The sequence below is a fragment of the Rhinichthys klamathensis genome, unplaced genomic scaffold, assembly GCF_029890125.1.
Source record: "Rhinichthys klamathensis goyatoka isolate OS25496 unplaced genomic scaffold, OSU_Roscu_1.1 h1tg000289l_1, whole genome shotgun sequence".
In the NCBI taxonomy this organism is placed as follows: domain Eukaryota; kingdom Metazoa; phylum Chordata; class Actinopteri; order Cypriniformes; family Leuciscidae; genus Rhinichthys; species Rhinichthys klamathensis.
In genome coordinates, this window is record NW_026606808.1 from 1616106 (window position 1) to 1638914 (window position 22809).

The window sequence follows — 22809 nt, forward strand, 5'->3', positions numbered from 1 at the left end:
AAACTCCCCAAGTCTAACACCAAATGCTTGGGGAGGAGCTTTCTTCATTCGGCTGTAACAACTTGGAACTGCCTCCCCTGTACTGTAGTAGGTGAAATCACCTCAAACAATGTTCAGGCCTTCAAGAAGAGACTAAACCAACATCTCCTTAGCAAAAAAAAACTGCAATTTCTTGATGCTTAATGTCACTTATCCCATATTCTTAGTCCTGAGTAGCTGCAGATCACGATAGGCTCTCGGGTCACGAACTCTGCCGTGCAAAGGCAAAAGACCGTAACTTCGTTTTTGGTCGAAAATGTGTTATTGATATTTTTGGCACATTCAAGACCTCCTTTATCATGTGGATAAGTATCTTGAGTCAATTCCGGGGTTTTTTCGAGATAATAATGGTTTGTCTTAACCGTAACTTCCAAAAGCCCATGAGAAACCAAGGACACCGTAACACCAGTTACCGCTCTTTGGCTTAGTTTTGGAACGCTCATATTGAGTTACAGCACTCTGCCTTTGTTTAGCCGGCGCATCAATATGAAGTTACTGTGCAGGCGTTCTATCAAATAATGCTACCTATCAGATTATACAATGTTCTGCCTTTGTTTTACTCTCCATTAAAAATGAAATTACGATGTAGCCTGTGTACAGCTACCATCCGTCCCTGTAACTTCTGATGTCCTCAGAGCTTTGTCCTGCACTAATGCGGTCAGAACATTTAGTATGCTCTTAACCCGCTCCATCGACAAACGTGCGATATCGATCGCGATCGAAGGATATATGCAGTGCAGAGTTGACAGAAAAATGTTACACATGCCGACGCCTTAGCAGGTCAATACAACAAAGAACTAAAGCCCCGCCTCACCCAGTTCGGGTACCGGACCTAGTTGAAACAATCATGCATCTAGCTGGCAGAGTGCCAAAACTTCGCCGGCGCCTTCAGCTCCGCCCTGAACACGGTCGAGCCGACGCGGGACTAAAATATCACAGAGTGATAATAATGAAGCAACAAGGCGCATACATCATAATGAAGCAAGAAGTGCTGGTGCATACAACATCAGAACAGCTGTGGTAAAGCATGCATACAAAACACAGCGTCCAGAATAAATCCGCGGGACGAGCGAAGTGCACGCACAATAATAGGGCAGACAGCTGAAACCAACGCATACTGAAAAGACGTAGAACACAGAAGGTTGTGCTATAAATGCATTAGTCGTCTAAGTAGTCCAGAACGCGCTCCCTACTGAGTCCTTAAGGGGTAAAGCACTGCATAGGCTACTTTTCGTGAACGGATCGTGACACCTTCGAACACGAATCTCGGTAAACGCCTGAAGTATTCGTCTTTCAGATCCACGCACCGCTATAAACAGTCTCCGGGTCGAATGTGCGCGAGGATCTGTTTTATCGTGATTATTACATTACATTATAACGCGTGTTTAGCAAGTCTTATGCCACTCGGTACCACTTGAAGATACTCTTTAGTCTTTACAGCTATGGAGGTATTTTGTCATGTCCAATGTATTAATAGGGCCACCAGAATGCAACAAAAGCACAATAACTAGAAGGCTAGGTAATTTTTAAATCATTCAAAATAAATGCCATGATCACTAGATTTTATACAGGTCTTCTATAATGATTTTGTTAATGGTGATCAGCAATCAAATATTGATAATGTGGAAGTTACTGCCTTTTGCCTTAGCATGACTTCTCACTTTTTGCTAACAATACAAAAGCAGAGTACAGTAACTTTAAAATAGAGGTCAAAAGTCAAGTTTGAGCTAAAATTTTTGTTATGTAGATAATTTTCATTACTTAAACATCTAATTGCCAGATTTTCAGTGTCCTACCTATAATTAATTTGGCGGGACAACTAAAAATCTTTAAAGTCATTTTTCTCAGTTCCACACTCTAGCGAGTTAAGGTATTTTGCCTTTGTAGGGCAGAACTGTTAAAGCCTGTATCTGCTAAAGCATTAATTAAAACAATTAAAAATTCAAAAAATATTTTTAGCAAACAACCACTTTTAATTTATCGATTATAACTTTTATGTCGTTTTGGTTTCCTTACAAAGGTCCAGAAATACAAGTTTTTCGCCAGGTGTGTGAAGTTCTTTTTAACTATAATGTAATGCGCTGCATTGCTGATTATGTTTTCGAGTATCAATAAATCTGCCCTTTCCAATTAACTTAATTTTCAACTTAATCCCGATATTTTAACCAAATCCACAAATTCGTTCGAAAAACTAAATTAAACAGGAATCAGTTATCATGAGCAAGGTACGAAGAATGGATCCCAGTTGTAGTAAACGGAAGCTCACGCATGTTCGCTTGATGTGCGAGAACCAATGAGGTTCATTCTTGTGTTACGCAGCATGTTTGAGCTTCCTCACGAGCCAATTGAGCTTCTGTTTACTATGTTAATAAGTAAATAAAAGACTAAAAGCAATCATGTTTCTTCAGAAAATGTGGACTAAACCGCTCGATTTATATGGATTCGTTTTACAATCTCTTTATGAACTTTTTGAAGCATCAAAGTAGTAGTTGCAGACTGTCAATTGAACAGAAATCGTTCAGATTTCATTAAAAAATATCTTCATTTGAGTCCCAGAGATAAAAAAAAAAAGTTAAAACGTATGGGTTCGGAATGACATGAGGGTGAGTAATTAATGACAGAATTTTCATTTCGGGTGAACTAACCCGAAGTTAGTATTTCTAACAGAAATGAACAATGAAAGCTGTACAAATTCTGTTAAAAGCCATGGAATAAGAGTAAAAAATAAATAAATAATGTATTTGTAGTTTATATCTCACAATTCTGGAAAGAAACGTAATTTTTTAATTTAAATTCGACATTCTCTCTTTTTTCCTTTTAAGTTCATATCCCACAATTTTCTCCTCAGAATTGTGATATAAATTTGAAATTGCAAGTTATAAAGTCTGAATTGTTAAATATAAACTCACAATTCCAAGAAAAGAGTCAGATTTTTTTTAGATAAAATTGTTATAGGCTTAAATATTATTTAATGCTGTAACTGTAGGGCTAACACGCAATGTCCCCTATGAACTGCATGAACATTGTTTACATAATTCAAGCTTTAGTAGTGGGGTAATCGCAGGTTTCATCAGTTCAGTCTGTCTGTTTAATGCAACAGTCTGCATTTAGCTTCAAAGATCATCTTCAATTACAGTATTCTACAAAAACTGAGACCAACTTTTTCTGACACTGTGATGTCTGCTCCCAAATGGTCTATAAGGCAGATCTTTTTCTCCGGTGAATTACATAGGCAAAATACAAAATAACAAAAATAATTACAGTTAAGAGAGTGCCAACACATATGGAAATGATCCTCGTCTGGTCCAGTCCTGGGTTTGCATGTTTAGATGTGTTTTCTTCTCCTGCTGTTGATTATGGAACCAAAGTTCAGAGAGAAAAAAAATTACTGCACAGGTATAAAGACAACATATCTTTCTGTAATTTATGTAAAGCAGCATTCGGACTGGAACATCACCAGTTAACTTTCTTAATTAAAAACTATATGGTTTGGTTTTTACGGAGCCCCTAAAGGGACGTGGTGGTGGAAAAATTTTTAGGGTGGGAGATATTTTTTTTTTTTTTTTTAAATCTTTTGCATTCCCTCGCAAAGATATTTGCGTTCCCACGCAAAACCTGTTGGCAGCTCGGACAGACACTTCCTGTTTAATGTCCCGCTGGCAGTGTTTCAGAGCTCCGTACGTTAATGGAGCGTTTCATAGTGTTTGAACTTGGACTCTAATATAAAGAAATGCGGTCAGTGCTTAACTCAAGGTGTTCAGTGAAGTTGGCAATATATTCACATGCTATTCGAACTTCTCGGATCAATATTCTTGAGCTAAACGTTGTTAAAACACAAACGACACCTATTTACAATCACAGTAACCTAGACAACGAGCTACAACCCAATTCTCCTCAAAACGAGCTTTATAATATAGGCTAAATGGATCTCTATGAGCAGGCAGGCGGCTGAGTCCGAAGGGACCATCTGCAAAGTGCAATATAACCCAAAAAAAACGACTACAGCATCAACTCATAATCAAAAATATAAAAATAGTCATTAACTTCAATGTTACAAACCACCCAATTCAGTTTACACATCAATGGTAAACTCACTGGTCATACTGCACTGCTTCTGCACATTTTATATTATATAAAAAAAATATTTAATAACTTCACTGTAACCAACCAAATTTAGTTCACACATCACTGCTCTAATGTTGGTTATACAACACTTAGTTTGGGAAGTAATTGCACATAAAAAAATAAGTATGCCTATTCTTTACACAAATTATATTGGTACTGTACGCAGCTAACATAATAGTTACAACCATAGCTTTTGCATTATATTTGCTTACTGAATTTGATGGCATTACACTGTATAACAGTGTGAAGTTACTGAATATTTTTTCTAAAAAGGGTAAAGTTATTGGAACTGAATTTGGTGACAGTAGCCTACAGTGTATCACAGTGATGCTATTGAATATGTTAAATAATATAAAATGTGCAGAAGGGTTTTGGGATTTGCACTTTGCAGACGGTCCCTTATTCGGACTTGTCTCTCAATCGGCCGGTTAAAGACATTTATATTATAAAGCTCGTTTTGAGGAGAATTGGGTTGTAGCTCGTTTTCTAGGTTACTGTGATTGTAAATAGGTGTCGTCTGTGTTTTAACAACGTTTAGCTCAAGAATATTGATTCGGGAAGTTCGAATAGCATGTGAATATATCTTCACTGAACACCTTGAGTTAAGCACTGACCGCATTTCTTTATATTAGAGTCCAAGTTCAAACACTATGAAACGCTCCATTAACGTACGGAGCTCTGAAACACTGCCAGCGGGACATTAAACAGGAAGTGTCTGTCCGAGCTGCCAACAGGTTTTGCGTGGGAACGCAAAAGTTTCTCGGGGGAACGCAAAAGATTTGAAAAAAAAAAAAAATTCTCCCTTCCTAAAAATTTTTCCACCACCACGTCCCTTTAGGGGCTCCGTAGGTTTTACAGACAGGGCTTAGATTAACCCAGGATTAGGCCTTCGTTCAATTAGGGCATTTAAGTGGCTTTTATAAACGTGCCATAGAAAAAACATTACTGGTGTGAATCTTGAGAAAAAAATAATGGCTTTGATATATTTTAAGTAGGGTTGTAACGGTTCACAAAATTCACGGTTCAGTTCGATACGATACACTTATGTCACGGTTCGGTACGTTTCGGTACTTTTTCGATACAGCAAAAAGAAAGAAATGCCAGAGAAATTTCCTTGATTTAATTTTTTTAAATATATTTTTATTAAAACTAACATCATAAAGTATGATTTTTTTTTAACTTTCAGCAATGATGGAGCTATACTTGACTTTTCTTAGGAGCTTATAAAACAAAACAGCTCCTTGGACAAAATGAAATGTAATATTGTAGTAGTTATAAACAAAGGTTTATTTTAGTTCAGATTAACATTTGAGGGCAGCAATAATGTCAAAATAAAACCGACATAATGTTACTTGAAAGCATTATAGCCTACTATTCCTGCCAAACGTCCATGGTTACAGTTAGTAGTGTTACTACAGTAAACCCATGGTGAATGTTGCTGATCTGTGGACACTGGATAGTTCATTCATGCCACAATGTTTCTTCCTGGTTTCCACGTCAGCGCTGTTTGATCTGTTAATAACGGAGAAATGTGAATGCTTCTCACTAGATCTCGCAGCGATGTTATTACTTCACTGACGAATTCAAATGCTTTCTTCACTGGATTTCGCTGTGTAGTAACAGTGCTGATGATTAAGATTGGCTCACGCTGCATTGGTCTGATAAACGGCCCGTCAACCACACAATAACGAGTCGCTCAGTTTCGTTCCGCTTACATTACATTTGCCATTTGATGTTGGGCACTGTTGTGGTCACGCCAGCGACTCTTACATTATGAGCGCGCTTGCCACGCGTGACGCGCCTACATTTGAAATAACGAAATTTTGGTCAGCAGGAAAAATGGTCCAATGAACCGTTCGGTTCAAAAATGCGTACCGAAAACCGAACCGAAAGCCTCGTACCGAACGGTTCAATACGAATACGTGTATCTTTACACCCCTAATTTTAAGATATGCAAGTGCAAGTTGCTTTCAATTAAAACAGCTCAAACATGCATTTTAGTCTGAGACTAGACTTAACCCTTGTCTGTGAAACCGGGAGTATATATTAATTAAGCAGTTTCACGCACCCTTGATGATCAGTACTACATTCTTCTGTTCGTTTGAGGGTGTGATGAGGCAGTTGAACTCTCCTGTATCAGTGTAATTGAGATTGTTGAGTTTGATGGAGAAGTTTCCTCTCTCATACTCCAATGGAAAAGTTTCAACTCTATTCTTGTACCGAGGGTCCTGTTCTACCACTGAATCTTCACCCTTGACTATATCATACACAATCTCGCTGTCATTGTGTCTCCAGCTTACATCGATGTGTTGAATTTTATGAACATGTTCACTGGAAGAACACGGCAGGAGAACAGAACCGCCAGTAACACCCTCTCTATGTACTGTTTCCTGCAGAGACACTGAAATGACAGACCCATTAACTGTAAACACAACACAGTCTGACATTTATACATGTAGCATGAATTTATCATTCAAATTCAAAGTTTAGATGCCAACCTTTGTTAATCAGCACTGCAAACACAAAGATGAAGCGACAACTGAAAAGAAACAGAAAAAACAAGTTACTTTAATTTCTTTCATCTCAACCAGTACATCATGACATTGTCAACAGGCTTGTTTGTGATGATCAGAGTAGAACTGATCACGCCGGTTAGAAAAGCTCTCTGACTTGCTGTGATGTAAACACTCTCGCAAGACTCAAGCAGGCGAAGTGTCTGTTTACCAGCTGCACAAACTAAAAGCATGATAGGAAGTGATTTGCTGCTGATAAAACTTAAAGCATATCGGCCTAGAATAATACTGAGGTTTGGTTGTCAAACATGTAAGTCTTTTAACTCTAATTTGCCTGCTCGTCTCCATGCAAGGTAAAGTGTTTGGAATTTCAAATGGGCTGAATGCTAAAGTTTGAGACTTTCTAATGCCTTTTTAAGAAATAATTGTTGTATTTCACATTCAGTGTGGACAAACTGTCACAGAAATTACACTCCTATTTTAAAGTAACAAAATACTGCATTCACATCACTAAATCTTGACATAATTATTACATTGTGATGTAGAAAGTTAAAGTAAAATCATTGGGGTAACATGCCCCCCATAATTATTATGATTTGTGGAGTTATTTAAAAAATCTTCCTCTAACATTAAAAATATGTATATATAAACATTAAATGGGATTCAGAATAACTGGATTAACTAATTTGCAAATTGTCACTAAATCATAAATTAACAACTGTTTTCATCTATTTCCCTTAATAATAAACTGGATGTTGCATAATTTCCCTGTAAGTTAGATGCTAAACTCTAAATATGATTTAGCAGTAACTAGGTGTTCTTGTAAAAAAAAGAACTTTATCTTACTCTGGTTAAAAAAAAAAAGAGAAAAAAACGTAATATCTTGAATGCACTGTAAAACAAGCCAATCAAATAAATGTAACTGCATGCACCGAGACACAAAGGAAATACAAGATGCTAATGCTAAAGGCACGTAAAATATCGCGGCAGATCTAAAGTGAAATGTATGGGAGGTAACGTTACAGCTCGTTTTGTGAAAACATAATTTCATTAAAAATCATAAAAATAACGTTACCCGATGATCAGGGTGCTCCGATATAACTCAATTATGTTATACATTATATTTCTAAATAAATTTGACAGAAAACAAAAAGTATCGAGCTCTGAACATTTTCCAGGTTTCCGGGTTCTCTCGGAACTCTGAGCGGAAGTTGTCATAGAAATGTTCTGCAGTAAATATTATTTTTATCCTTTTTTTTTTTTTTTACTCCAACAGCAAACAATTAATATATCGCGATTAAGTTTTCCCTATGTACAAAAAGAGGAAAAAATATATAGAGAGATCAGAGATGGATAGGCAGATTTTAAAATTTACCAGCACTCTCTCAACCGCTGGTGGTTAGCTGGTTAGTAGGTTCCTGTTAGTTAGTCCCTGTTGGTAGATCCTGGAACTACACCACCCGACTGCAAAAAGCATGTTTTTCCATAGACACCCTTTCAAAAGTAGGCTAGTACGTACGTGTCTTCTGATTAAATAAAAAGTATTTTTGCTCCTTGTTTAAAACACCCTCACAGGAGTTTTAACTATTTTTTTTGTAATTTCATGCCACGGTAAAAAGTAACGTAAACTATAAAGCAAAAATTTAAATAAAAATAAAAATAATTAGCTCCTTACATGCTTCAATTTTCTTTTTGCCAACTTTATTTAATTGCGAAAAACTTTTTTTTACATATAAAGACGTAGACCCATCCCCCCCCCATTTTAAGTTAATAGTTTATTTTCCTTTATTTGGATAACTTTGGCAAGGGAAACATGTAGTTTAAAGCAAAAGATAAAAGGGTCACACAAACACACAGCTACTAGTTCCCCAAGCAAGTTTTTTTGCAAGCACCAATGTCACGATGTTCCAGTGTTCCAATGTACAATGTTCCATCAAACATTTTCAAAGATTTTCAGTTTCTGAGATTATCAGTTTCTGTGAGTGGGTCATGCATAAATATTCATGAGTTTTCTTTTGAGTTGGGTTCAATCAACTTTGCATCAGCTGTCGCTATGGGGAAACTCCTTTCTCCGATAAATACCATTTATATGGTCTTAAAGGCTCTGGCAGCCTCCGTTCAAGCCACTGCTGACAGTTGAATTACGAGCAATCTTGCTGAATGGAGTGTACTACAATCTGTATAATGAGTGGGGGACTTGTCCACTTGTCCAAAACGCTGTCCACTTGCAAACAGTGTCACGTGTAGGTATACGGCAGACGAAGAGGATGAATGCAATAAGAATTTACCATATCTATACTCAAAAACATTAATGAGAGCCGAAAGTGGAACAGAAACACAGGGAAATATACACTAAGTGCAAACAAAGATGATTGGATAAACACAGGAACGGGAACTGATGAGTAACCATAGTAACCAACAAGATTAAAATGAGTAACCTAGGAGACGAATGAGAACACAGGCAAACGGAAAAAAAAGCAGGAAGATTGCAAATGTAACTAAATCCGGATGCACACTGTGCGATTTATAATATTCATCTACTGTACGATTGTTGCTTGTCAGACTGTACGAACATGATCATCGCTGTAAGCCATGTCACACTGAAGATCTCAGTTGTCATTAATGTCAGACTGCACAACAGTCAAGACGCGTTAAAAACGGACGCACGCAAGAAAACTTGTCCGGAGTTTTACATCATTAATTAATGACAGTGACAGTGACACATGGAATTAAAATGGTGGCTACAAAGAAATCTAAACATTAATTTTGGTCATGGCTTGTCTTGAAAAACGAAGACAATTTGACAGTCGTAGCAGAAGTCACACTGCAGGACTGTGAGCCAAATCTTCTGACACTGCCAGAATTTCGTCGGTGGTAAAATTTGATTACAACGGTCATTATTGGCTGTCAGTGAACATGTCAAACTAACGATCAAAAGCCGCGTTTCCACCGCAATTGCCCGGAACAATTTGTCCCAGGAACTTTTTTCCCAGGAACTTTTTTTGCCCCAGACCGGTAGCTTTCTGCGTTTACATCGCGGTCTAAAGTACCGGGTAAACTGCGCCCGACTGCTCATTGCTTGCTTGTGACGGACAGTAGACTGTAAAAGACAGTAATCAGTTTTGAGCGCCACATTTATAATAAATATGGAAGAGATTCACACTGTGCTGCAGTTGTTTGAGATGTATTGGTTTACTAACCAGGTAATTAACAAAACGGCAGAAAAGAGACGAGCACTGATACTAAAGCGTGTTCAGAAAGCTCGTAATGCTAACGTTAGATCTAAAATTAGACAGCGTATGTTATCAGCTATTGCGGACATTGACCGTGAGAAGGCTGGGACGAACGCGCAGAAAATTTCTCTTCCGCAAATACGCTTAATAAAGCCTGAATCTCGTCGTCGGTCCAGCTGTCTTTTTTATTTTTATTAAATTCCATATTTGCAGACAGACAACTCTTACTGCATGGAACTTCATTACTGCATGAAGCCACGAACTGCAATAGATTCTAAAAATTCCGGTTAAAATAAAATGCTGCGCGGAGTTATCCAATCATAATGCGGCGTGAACACAACCAATCAGCATGTTCAGCGCACAAGCCCCACCCGCGAAAGTTCCTGAACTTTGAAAAAGTACTACCTCGCGAGCAGGGACTTTCGGAGGGGGAAATATCTACCCGGAACTTCATTTAGACCCTGGTTCCTGCGGTGTAAACACACCGAGTACCAGGCCAAAGTTCCTAGTTCCTGGGTAAAGTTCCTGCGGTGGAAACGCGGCTAAAGACTTCAGATTTTAGCCTAGGATCAGAGGAATCTTTTAGGATTTGCTAAATTTGTCTCAGATGGCCAAATCGGGTCAGATGAGTGTGTGATGATGCAGCTGAATGCTCCAGCATCAGTGTGAGTGAGATTGATGAGTTTGAGGGAAAAGTTTCCACTCCGATACTCTTCTGGAAAAGTTGGAGCTCTGCTCTGGTACCGAGGGTTTTGGCGTGTAACTGAAACTTTACCTTTAATTAAATCATAGACCGTCTCACTGTCATTGTGTCTCATAGGCGGGTGTTGCTCCGATTTCGCGTCCAGCCGTGCACGAGCGCAAAACCTCACAACACCCGCCCCTGTCAGTGATTGGTTGGAACACTTTATTTTGGTTTTGAGTGGTGGTTGTACACATTTGTTTTTGTGTGCAGATCTCAGAGCCTAGGCTGCCTACAGAGACGCGGTTTTTGGACGGCATGCTTATGGGGCGAGCAGCTAGCGGATCGTTAGGAAAGATTAGACATTTATTTTTGGGCCAGAAATCACTGATACAACCTTTAAGGCAGCGGTAGTACAAAAATAAAACACCCTTCAATACATTCACATTGGCGTACACACACAGAGATACCTACTGGTATGCCAAACTCTAGGTTATCTGAAAAGATGAAGTGGAAAGAGAGGAGCGCAAAACTTGAAAACAGAAATTCATTTGAAAAATTATGAACATACCTGATGATCATATCGCCGCTATACAATTAATATATATATTTTACATTATATAAGTGACGATGGCTTTCGAAACATGCTTAAGGCCTTGCTTATACTTTCGCCTGGCTCCACAGCGCGAGTCTCCGCAGACTGCGCGCGCACATCCCCAAACGGACGAGGCGTCGACGCGCTCGCCTTTGTACTATTCTGTGAAACGACAGGGGGCAACTCAAGTAATGGTCCTCTTAACCATAGACAGTAAAATAATAACCAGGAATAAACGGTGAGAAGAATAAAAAAGGTCCACACGTGAACATGTTTATTTTAGTTCATCACCACCAACAACTACAAAAATAATTGTGTAAAATCCAGTAAACCCTGAGATAATTATTTGTGACCATAGACTGTTAAAAAAATGGATGTAGTGTCCGTGACGTCACCCGTAGGTTTCTGAAGAGCGTTTTGAAGCCTAAAGTGGGCGGGGCCGGCCATCGCCATCTTGGCAGCGCGTCACCGATCGTCACTCCCAAGGGGGTAATCCATAGACACATAATAAATACATAGACGCCCTATTGGCTGCTGGAGCTTACCTCAACGGCGCCGCCATATTGGGGAGGGCAACTTTCCCATACCTCTCATTACGGGAATTGAGAAAAATGCCTGCTTCGTGTGCTGCTTGGGGCTGTACAAATCGCCACACAATTGAAAACAGGTCTCGGGGAATTACCTTTCACAAACAAGACTGAACATTTTTGACTGACTATGGTCACTCCCGGATAAAATAAAATGGGCAAAGAGGCGGGACGTGGGTGGAGCTGAGGTGCTAATGCTATATGCTACTGGCCTCGCGCTAAAGTGACAGCTGATTGAAGAAGTAAAGCCAATAGTAAAAGTTCATGCTTTTGCCCTTCAAAATACTATAATAACTAAAAGACGTACCTAAAAGTGAGACTGTGTATCGTGATGTATTATTATTCTGCTATAAAAATGTAATGTCATGCAGTAACTTACAATATTGCTCTGAGCTTGTGTGTGGAGTGTCAGTCAGCATGGCATCGCACGTCAAGTTCGTAAAGAGCTTTATTCAGTCCATTTTAAAATCTGATTTTGGCCGCCTCTCAATTTCTCAAATGGGTTAAAACAAAGATATTACCTCAGAAGTTCAAGTAAATGCACTAGAAATCCGCGCTCATTCAAGGGTGTGCATCTATTGCTTGAACGGAGAGAAAGCACTGTCACTTGCAGGATTTCATCTGACGGTACTTTTTATTTAACAGTAAAAAGTTAAATAAGCATATCTGTTCCGTGAGAGCAACAGTAGCACATAATGAGTGTGGTCTCTATAACTTTATCTATAGACGTTTTTTGCAACAAAATTGTCAGACATCCATTAACGCAGAGGTGGAAAGAGTAATAAAATATTCTACTCAAGTAAAAGTACTACTACTTCAATGAAATTTTACTTAAGTACAAGTAAAAGTACCGGTCTAAAAATCTACTCAAGTAAAAGTAAAAAGTAGCTCATTTAAAATTTACTCAGAGTAAAAGTTACTGAGTTACTTTTTTAACAGTGGGTGGGGGAATCCCCGTGTAGGGCTGTAATGGTATGAGATTTTCACAGTATGATAACGTCTCAGAAAATATCACGGTTTACAGTATTAATCAATTATTAAAGGTGCTATATGTATTTTTTTAGCGGCCTCTATCGGTGATGTTTCAGATTGCAACCAATTTTTACAAGAGCGCTCGTGCTCGAACACAAGAGCGATCACTCATGGTACCGGCCACACTGAGACTTTCAACACACCGGAGAAAGCATCACACAACATGCTGGAAACTCATGTAAACTCCCACTGCAACGTTACAATAATAGGCTACTTTTATCAGCTTGACGTTGAACTAATGCTCCATGCTCGTACCATGATAACGTTACATTTGTGGTGTTATCTAGCATAAGGCATTTCACTAACCATTCGTGTATCTTTCACAATCAGCAATGTCAACATAGATGAATGTATAATATGATAACGAAAACGGTTAGTGACTAGACTGAACAATGTCAGTGTAACAGTAAGATCGTAGGAAGCAACATTACTGTACTAAACGTGTCTGGAAATGTGTATTATAAACAATATGATAGTAGTGGGATGAGTGACATTAGACTAGATCTAGTACATAAAATAAAAGTTACATCCTAAAGCACCTACTTTTTGTTATCCTGGAACAGTCTTTTGTAGTCTTTTGTATTCATTTCATGTCTCATGTATGTTGTAGTTTACCTTGCTATTTCATTACAGTTTACCATTATTTCAGCATATCTGAAAACTTGTAATTTATCACAATAAAAATAGCGGAGGTCTCTCCATAATTCAAACGCTCTGCCGATGTTGATCCGTGTTTTCGTCCTAAGTCGATCCGATTCGCGTTTGGCCTGACGAGCTTCAGCAGATACATTTTTGTTTTGTTTTTATATTTTTGTGGAGTTTGTGCTGGAGTGTGTGTTGTGCTGGAGGCAGGTCGTTTGTTGGTGTTATCAGACTCCATGTGGTCAGCTGCAGTGCCGTCGCATAGACTGTATATAAAAAGGAGAGAGGCTCGGGAGCGCGCATGCACGTCACATCCGATGGATTTCGCAGAAAATCCGACCCGGAGACTTACATAGAAATAGGAATACCGGCCTTCAGAGGTAATAGCTAAACCCGACAAGTGGATCATTGTAATGTGTGATTACAACCCCTTCACACACAGGCAATAAAAAAAGGATTCATTTTAGAAGAAAAGTTCCATATAGCACCTTTAAATAAATAAACGGTATTATTAAATTATTATTATCATTAGTTAAAATGACAGTTAAATTAATAAACTTGAAACCATTTGTTTATTTTATTTATTAAAATTTCAATAAAACATGTCTAATCAATTAAATTCAATAATTGATAATGAATTAGATTGACAACTTATTTTTAACATTAATAATTTATTAAAATGTTTAAGAATAATATAATCCTATGAAATGTATTTTATTCAGAAAATTAATGTTTCTTTTTATGATTTAATCCATTTATATTATCAAAAACTGTGGTAATCAAATGTAAATTTAAACTTTGTGTCCTTTTATTTTTTGGGGAAGCGCTGCAAAAACAGATTTACTAAATTAAACCATGGACAAAAAATTTATATTCCTTTAAATAATGTTTAAATAAAATGTATTATTGTTGTTATTATTATTTTGAGAAGTTCGTTCTATTGTATGCCCAGAATTTCTCCTTAGTAAAACCGAACTTTTATTTTGACAGGTTGTAGTGAAGACCCGTTTCAAAGTGTATTTGACAATGGTTTTTCTCAAATAAAATTATGAAAATGCTCATTAGGCGTTCTCTCAGAGCAGCTCTGGAAATGTATTCATGTCCTCAAATAGTTTGTGAGACGCTGAAAAACTTAGGTAAAGTTGGTTTTATATTCGCACATTCGCACATTCGCGTTCAAGAACTTTTTCAATTAAATAGTCAATGAAGCAATTTTTTTTCAGATTCGAAGCAGCTACACAATATTGACAACAAAGACTGTGAACTACAACATTTTCTACAATCGATCAAAATGTGCAAGTATATTTTTAATGCATACACACTTTGTTGAATATTCAATGTAGTGTGGTAACCAAGATAGGGACCGTCTAAAAAGTTTATATTGTTTTTCATCGTGTGCAAACAGACAACTACATTTTAGCCAACTACAGATGTACCAGCAAATATCTCTCACATTATGTGTTCTAATGCAATAGAATGTCCTTTAGCAACAATAAAAACTGCATTATAATGATGGTGTTTAAAAAGGTGTTTAGGAAATAATAAAGAATAAACATGTAGGCTACATGAACTGTAATCTGGTAACAATCCAGACTGTAGAAAGTGGAAAATCATGTGTAATCTCCTGAATATAGTTAATTGCTTCATTTTACGTCTGTTTATATTTATGTTTATTTATTTATTTGAAATCAAAATTAACAAGAACAGTGTTGGTGTTGGTTTTAATAATGACATATGATTTATTTCAATAGGTTTTGAAAGGATGGGCCGACTGTTCCAAAGCAAGTTGGATCGTCTTGTCTGGACCCTAACATACTACTGTTTTATCCACCTCGGTTTTTCTGTTTTTAAGTGTAATAAAGACTTTACAGTGTAACAGTGTTCTCCAGGTGCTGAATAAAAAGAATGGCCTAACAGTATTTTATGTTTTCCTGTTGTATAGCATCTTCAATTAACATTAAACTCTCACAATAACACAATTCGTGTGCATTGATTGATGTTTACAGTCCTGCAGAAATGTCACTGTCCATTGTACTGAATCCATCAGATTATTGACAAGTACTCAGAAAGCATGACAGCAAACATGATGTTTATTTTGGGGGTGAAGGGTGTGGATTTTGGAATAAACTGCTGCTTCAATGTATATGTAATGAGTGATTATAATCAAGGTTTTCTTTCTAAATATCACATGAGTGGAATGACTTATATAGGCATGTGAGATTTTACTTAGTTATAGAAGTTACCAGTATGATTACTGAAATGTTTGTTTCATGTATTTTCTAATGTCTGTATTTGATATCTGAAAACAGTAACAGTGCTTGCTCATTTAGTGATTGAGTCTTGAAGCTGACTTCTGCTGATGAAACTGAAAACTATCTTCAGTAAATCTTTTCTTTATTATAATTCTGACTCCTGCTCTTCATTCATCATATCTGGTTCTGGGTCTTTGACTGTGCGCCCCTAACAGGTGAACATTTAAAAAACTAGCAAAACTCCTATGGGGTTTCAATTAGTTTCAATGGCACACCTTCCATCAAAAAAAATTACATTATCTAAATGTATTTATTACTGTAATGGCTGAAAACAGTAACTTATTTACTTCATGGATGTATTTATAGAAGAATGATTTGCTTTAAAAGAACATTGAAACCATTAAACAAAGTACAGTTTTGAAAATATCTCCCTTACTGTACGTACAATTATCAAATGTGTATTAAAAAAAATACTGTATTTCCCCTAAAGTATTCTTTCCCGTTCCAAGGGCTGTAGTGCTTTCCTAGTGACCACACTGACTTACTACAGGTAAAATTCTGACAATAACTCCCTTACTGTACGTACAATTATCAAATGTTTATTAAAAAAATGTCTGTACTTGCCCTGGTCTAAAGTATTCTTTTCGTGTTTCAAAGGCTGTAGTGCTTTCCTAGTGACCACACTGACTTACTACAGGTGAAATTTCCACAATAACTCCTTTACTGTACGTACAATAAACTAATAAGTTCAAGAAAAAATTACTGTAATTCCCCTAAAGTATTTTGTCCCGTTCCAAGGGCTGTAGTGCTTTCCTAGTGACCACACTGACTTACTACAGCTGAAATTTTGACAATAACTCCCTTACTGTACGTACAATAAACTAATAAGTTCAAGAAAAATTACTGTAATTCACCTCAAGTGTTTCTTCATGTTCCAAAGGTTATAGTATGTTTCTAGTGATCACTCTACTCAATTAATTTTGATAAATGTATTAGGTAAAAGTATTTATTAGAACTGCTGTTCCTGGTACAACACATTTCGTTCATTGATTAAAAACTGTAAAGATTTTAGCTCAATCATATTTTTAACGTTATAAATAAGCAACAATCTTATTGTAATGATTTCAATCTGGAATCCATTGCTGCTTCAGTGTATATCTAATGACAAATTGGTAACACTTTACAATAAGGTTCCATTAGTTAACATTAGTTAATGCATTAGTTAACATGTACTAACCATGAACAACATCTCTGTTCAGCATTAGTTCATATTTGTTAACGTTAACTCACACATGTACTAATGCATCAATTCACATTAACAGCACGGTTAGTTAACATTAGTTAATGCATTAGTTAACATGAACTAACCATGAACAATGCCTGTAAATAGCTTTACTGTTTTGTAAGGTTAACTTACTGTACATATTTACATTAGTTTACGTAGCAGTTGACACACACTAAGTATGAACATTTCTAACTCAACATGTTATCCTAAATGTAAAAATACTGTTGTGTACCTTATCAACACTCTTTCATATTTATAAGGCAATTGATTTGTTGGTAAACATAATTCTACAGCGTAAAAATATGTTGTTCATGTTTATACGCACTTTACTATCATTACTTGCATTCAAATAAGCATTTATTAATGGATTGACTGAAAAGTGTACACTATTTCAACATTAACTGATGTGTTACTAACATTTGTAGACTCTTTATTAACATTAATTACCATTAATAACGCATTTATTAATGGAATTTATAAACCTTATTGTAAAGTGTACACCATTTCAACATTAACTGATGTGTTACTAACATTTGTTTTCCGCTGTAGCATTATGTTTACCAACAAATCAATGCCTTATATGAAAGAGTGTTGATAAGGTACACAACAGTATTTTTACATTTAGGATAACATGGTGAGTTAGAAATGTTCATACTTAGTGTGTGTCAACTGCTACGTAAACTAATGTAAATATGTACAGTAAGTTAACCTTACAAAACAGTAAAGCTATTTACAGGCATTGTTCATGGTTAGTTCATGTTAACTAATGCATTAACTAATGTTAACTAACCGGGCTATTAATGTGAATTGATGCATTAGTACATGTGTGAGTTAACGTTAACAAATATGAACTAATGCTGAACAGAGATGTTGTTCATGGTTAGTTCATGTTAACTAATGCATTAACTAATGTTAACTAATGGAACCTTATTGTAAAGTGTTACCGACAAATTTAATCAAGGTATTAATCAATATTTTCATTCTAAATATCAAATGAGTTGAATGACTTCTCTAGGCTTATAAGATTGTACATTGTTATAGAAATTACCAGTGTGATTATCGAAAATGTTATTTCATGTGTTCTCTAATGTCTGTATTGAATATCTGAGAGGTGCACTGTAAAACCCAACACGTTAAGCTAACTCATTTCAGTTGAGACCGATTACCTCAATTCAGTTAAGTTTATAAAAACAATAGTTGTGAGTACTCTGAACTTATTTTAATCAAGTCCACTAAAACAAGGATATTTCTTAATACACAATTAAACTTCTGCATTCAAATATATTGTAAAAACAGTGAAATTACAAACTTTAAATGAACTTTTAAGTGCTTGTAGTTACTACTAGCTCACAATATCACACACAAAGTCAAATCCTTAAGTTAAGCTAACTCATTACATGTGAGGACACCGATTACCTTAATTGAATTTAAAAAACAAAAAGAAGATATACATTGCAATCAATAAGTTAAGCAATTATTTAAGTGACTAATTAAGTGATGATTGAGCATTAGTGATGAACACCTGCTGTTAACAAGCAAAATCACTGAAGGAAAGAAAAACTTGAAATGCAAATGAGCTGCTGCTCCCAGCACAGGGGGCGGAGCCTCATGAGGTTCTGTCATTTTACCTCAAACAAACATGCACTGAAACTTTCAAAAACGTTTAGCCTTTTATTGTCAAACAGGAGACAGACATAGATGGAGTGACACAAGAAGAAGTGACAGAGGTTTAGAAGGTGATGATTTATTGAGTTTCGTTCAAGGTCACCATATTGGAGATTAGCGGTTATTTTAGTTGGACTCTTGACCCTTGCAAATTAGTTTGTGTTTGGCTGCTGTAACTCGTGTGTTTATAAAACACATTTGTAATGGCACAAAAGTCAAAAGAAAGTATGATCAGGTGTCAATGGTTGTGTTTTGATGATGAATTTCATGATGAAACTACAAACTTCAGTAAAACTTTCATTAATTTATTATAATTCTGACTCTTGTCTTAAATTGACTGACTAACTCCTGGTTTTAATTAATCATATCTGCTCCTTGGGTCTTTAACTGTATACAGTGGTAATCTATATTGCAACAAGAACAATAAAGCAGAAGTTTCGGCAGATATTATTTAATGATACAAAGTTTAGCCAACTTATCAAGTATTCTTAATGTAAGACATTACAATTTTAAAAGTGGCGTTAGGTTCCACTGTTTAACTAGGTACCCAGTGAGCACAACCATTGGGCATCTTTTCAGGTAGCTTGTCTGGTAATAGTCCAAGGCATGGTACCAATATTTTGCACTGTTCACATTGCTAAACATGACAAGGACTAATTATGTAATACACCACTAGCAGTTGTGTGTGTTAACCAATTACATTATGTAATAAAGAAATATTAAATAATTTTAATATGTTCAATTGCTTCAATATTTTGGTTTACCCAAAGTAGTCCTGACTGAAAACTGTGCTGAAAACAATATTTTAATTCAAATATACACATTTTTATTCGATTTATATTTTATTGTCACTTCACTAAAAGAAAATATAGTAAAGTAAAAATTACGTGACAAAACAATCAGTTAAAGGGTTTATGATAATATAAGAACAACTTAAACCAAGAGAGGATCAACAACAGCAAAATTATGAAGAGGTGATATTGAAATATTACTCTAACCATGAGGAATTAACTACAACTTTTATGTATAATCCCAGTTGTATTCCATGGACAATTAGAAAGATAATACATATAAAACAGTGTTTACATCAACAGTGACTTTCTACGTTACTTTGGTTGAATTTGGAGGGGGGAGAAGGAACATAAAAGTGAATGTCATATAAGTTTTTTGGCTGGTGGCTATATCAGCACATGTGACTTAATATGTGAAAATATTGACCATGAAGGACAACTACACTACATACAGATTGACAGGAGAGTCAGTGTCACAAAAGATGATGCCAACAGCATCCTCTTAACAAACCATTATTTTGGATAACCTTGCATACAAAAATATACCGGACTCGGACTCCTGCAATCAGACCCTTTATTCCTGCTGTACAAGAAGCAAAAATTACATGTTGGTCATAAAATTCTGCACTGTACAGTATCTTGAATGCCTTCTTGATCTTGCTGTACATTATCTGTCAGATTTGCTGCACCAATGCCAACAGGTTCATTCACTGCTGTTATTAATAATTTAGCCCCTATTAATATTCTACAACCTTAAACAAACAAAACCCCTTTTAGTGAATTACAGTATTATATTAGTATGTAATGTCAAAATTTCATGTGTATTAAGTCAGTCTGGTCACTAGAAAAGTACTACACCCTTTGAAACATGAAAAGAATGATTTAGGGAAATTACAGTAATTTTTTTTAAATTAACATTTGATAATTGTACGTACAGTATGGGAGGTATTGCCAAAATGTCACCTGTAGTAAGTCAGTGTGGTCACTAGGAAAGCAATACACCCTTTGGAACACTAAAAAATACTTACAGTGAATTACAGTAATTTTTTCATAAACCTTTTTGATAATAGTATATTCAGTTAGGGAGTAATTGTCAAAATTTCACCTGAAGTAAGTCAGTCTGGTCACTAGGAGAGTACTACACCCTTTGAAACATGAAAAAATACATACGGTGAATTACAGTAATTTTTTCATAAACATAATTGACAATAGTATGTACAGTAAGGGATATATTGTCAAAATGTCACCTTTAGTAAGTCACACTGGTCATTAGGAAAGTACTACAGCATTTGGAACGTGGAAAAATAGTTACGGTCATTTACAGTAAATTTTTCATAAACATATTTGACAAAAGCACGTACAGTATGCGAGTTATTGTGGAAATTTCAGCTGTAGTAAGTCAGTGTGGTCACTAGGAAAGCACTACAGCCTTTGGAACGGGAAAAAATACTTTAGGGGAATTACAGTAATTTTTTCATAAACATTTTAGTTTATTGTACGTACAGTAAGGGAGTTATTGTCAAAATTTCACCTGTAGTAAGTCAGTCTGATCAGTAGGAAAGCACTACAGCCCTTGGAACGGGAAAAAATACTTTAGGGGAATTACAGTAATTGTTTCATAAACATTTTAGTTTATTGTAAGTACAGTAAGGGAGTTATTGTCAAAATTTCACCTGTAGTAAGTCAGTCTGATCAGTAGGAAAGCACTACAGCCCTTGGAACGGGAAAAAATACTTTAGGGGAATTACAGTAATTTTTTCTTCTACTTATTAGTTTATTGTACGTACAGTAAGGGAGTTATTGTCAAAATTTCACCCGTAGTAAGTCAGTGTGGTCACTGGGAAAGCACTACAGCCCTTGGAACGGGAAAAAATACTTTAGGGGAATTACAGTAATTTTTTCTTGAACTTATTAGTTTATTGTACGTACAGTAAAGGAGTTATTGTCAAAATTTCACCCGTAGTAAGTCAGTGTGGTCACTGGGAAAACACTACAGCCTTTGAAACAGGAAAAAATGCTTTAGGGGAATTACAGTAATTTTTTATTCAACTTATTAGTTTATTGTACGTACAGTAAGAGAGTTATTGTCAAAATTTCACCTGTAGTAAGTCAGTCTGATAACTAGGAAAGCACTACAGCCTTTGAAACAAGAAAAAATACTTTAGGGGAATTACAGTAATTTTTTCTTCAACTTATTAGTTTATTGTACGTACAGTAAGGGAGTTATTGTCCAAATTTCACCCGTAGTAAGTCAGTGTGGTCACTGGGAAAGCACTACAGCCCTTGGAACGGGAAAAAATACTTTAGGGGAATTACAGTATTTTTTTTCTTGAACTCATTAGTTTATTGTACGTACAGTAAAGGAGTTATTGTCAAAATTTCACCCGTAGTAAGTCAGTCTGATTAGTAGGAAAGCACTACAGCCTTTGGAACAGGAAAAAATGATTTGATTATTGTCCTGTTGGGGGGGGGGTGGTACAGTTGTAAGACCTAGGATCAGATATGATGAAAGAAGACCAGGAGTCGTGAAATTTAATCAAATAAGTAAAATTTTACTGAAGAATAGTTTGCAGTTAAATTAGTAGAACCAGTGTCAAAGTCACGAGGAGGTCCCAAGCCAACTCTACCTTACACAAAAATCTCACACAATTATACATTTTACAAGGACATGCATTACATAATCATTTACTTCTGATTGGCTAAGACAACATATAGTCTAAACAATAATACATTTTTGATAGATAAGTGGGTATATAGCCAATAATCAGAATATTTGTCGTCCATTTCCGAGATTCAAGTCTGTGGTGACCTTCTTCCAGGGTACGAGAATGTTGTATATCACAAAGTTCAGAACCTCCAAAGAATATCAAACGCACACACACACACAGAACACTGACAAACAACAGTTCTCTTCGAGGCTGAAGAAGGCCTGAGCTCATTATCAGAACAGCAGTCTACCTTAACAGGCTGATAAAACATTTCACTCCAGGAAAGCAGGAACGATAATATTATTCCCCTTTACTCCACTCGCTAAAGAAATACACATGAGATGTTCACTTAATGAAAATAAGGTGAAATTATGTATAAATTGACCTTCAAACTTATACAAGTCAACTAAGACAAGATATGTGGATATTGTTATGAAATATGCAATTATTCTATTCTAATCATGGCTTTTGGTATATGAAGTATTTATGGGTTATAGTAAGCCACAATTGCAACCAATAAAAAGTGCTTTTATAATGAAAGGTATCATAAGTAGTTGTTAAACAATTTATTAAGAAAGTGTTTACTGTAAAACACTTGTATTAATAATCATTGTAACCAGAAAATAGTTTATTAAGAAAAACAACTTGTTTTTATAAAGA

The 22809-nt window shown here is 36.0% G+C and overlaps 1 long non-coding RNA gene across 2 annotated transcripts; it reads right to left on the reverse strand.

The window, feature by feature from the left end:
• Nucleotides 1-2926: 2926 nt before the first annotated feature.
• LOC130103549 (uncharacterized) lies at nucleotides 2927-6723 on the reverse strand. 2 transcript variants are annotated; one of them, XR_008809368.1, is made up of 3 exons: nucleotides 6663-6723; nucleotides 6233-6565; nucleotides 2927-3383 (listed from the first exon to the last, which is right to left on the reverse strand). It is a non-coding gene; the product is annotated as an uncharacterized LOC130103549 (long non-coding RNA). The 2 variants fall into 2 exon arrangements; XR_008809367.1 differs by having other exon boundaries at nucleotides 2927-3386.
• Nucleotides 6724-22809: the final 16086 nt, after the last annotated feature.